Source organism: Sinocyclocheilus grahami, unplaced genomic scaffold (assembly GCF_001515645.1).
Source record: "Sinocyclocheilus grahami isolate Dianchi unplaced genomic scaffold, SAMN03320097.WGS_v1.1 scaffold133.1, whole genome shotgun sequence".
In the NCBI taxonomy this organism is placed as follows: Eukaryota; Metazoa; Chordata; class Actinopteri; order Cypriniformes; family Cyprinidae; genus Sinocyclocheilus; species Sinocyclocheilus grahami.
Window position 1 is genome coordinate 820,809 of NW_015505312.1, and position 866 is coordinate 821,674.

At 50.1% G+C, this 866-nt stretch overlaps 1 protein-coding gene across 1 annotated transcript in view; it reads left to right on the forward strand.

Annotated features, from left to right (window-relative positions):
- Window positions 1-866, forward strand: part of LOC107590845 (dynamin-1-like protein) — a 37,917-nt gene that overhangs the window by 30,045 nt on the left and 7,006 nt on the right. The window lies entirely within an intron of this gene.

Here is an 866-nt window from a genome sequence, read left to right on the forward strand (position 1 = left end):
TCCAAATTGGGCCCAATTAGCCATTTTTTCTCCCCGGTGTCACATGACTCATTAGTGTTTCAAGGTCTCAGGTGTGAATGGGGAGCAGGTGTGTTAAATTTGGTGTTATCGCTCACACTCTCTCATACTGGCCACTGGAAGTTCAACATAGCACCTCATGGCGAAGAACTCTCTGAGGATCTGAAAAAAAGAATTGTTGCTCTACATAAAGATGGCGTAGGCTATAAGAAGATTGCCAAGACCCTGAAACTGAGCTGCAGCACGGTGGCCAAGACCATACAGCGGTTTAACAGGACAGGTTCCACTCAGAACAGGCCTCGCCATGGTCGACCAAAGAAGTTGAGTGCACGTGCTCGGCCTCGCCATGGTCGACCAAAGAAGTTGAGTGCACATGCTCAGCATCATATCCAGAGGTTGTGTTTGGGAAATAGATGTATGAGTGCTGCCAGCATTCCTGCGGAGATTGAAGGGGTGGGGGGTCAGCCTGTCAGTACTCAGACCATACGCCGCACACTGCATCAAATTGGTCTGCATGGCTGTCGTCCTGTGGTCTGTGACATACTGAAGCAGAGAATGATCCCCTCCCTTTGGGGACTGGGCCACAGGGCAGTATTCCAACATGATAATGACCCCAAACACACCTCCAAGACGACCACTGCCTTACTAAAGAAGCTGAGGGTAAAGGTGATGGATTGGCCAAGCATTTCTCCAGACCTAAACCCTATTGAGCATCTCAAGGTCTCTAACATCCACCAGCTCCGTAATGTCGTCATGGAGGAGTGGAAGAGGACTCCAGTGGCAACCTGTGAAGCTCTGGTGAACTCCATGCCCAAGAGGGTTAAGGCAGTGCTGGAAAATAATGGTGG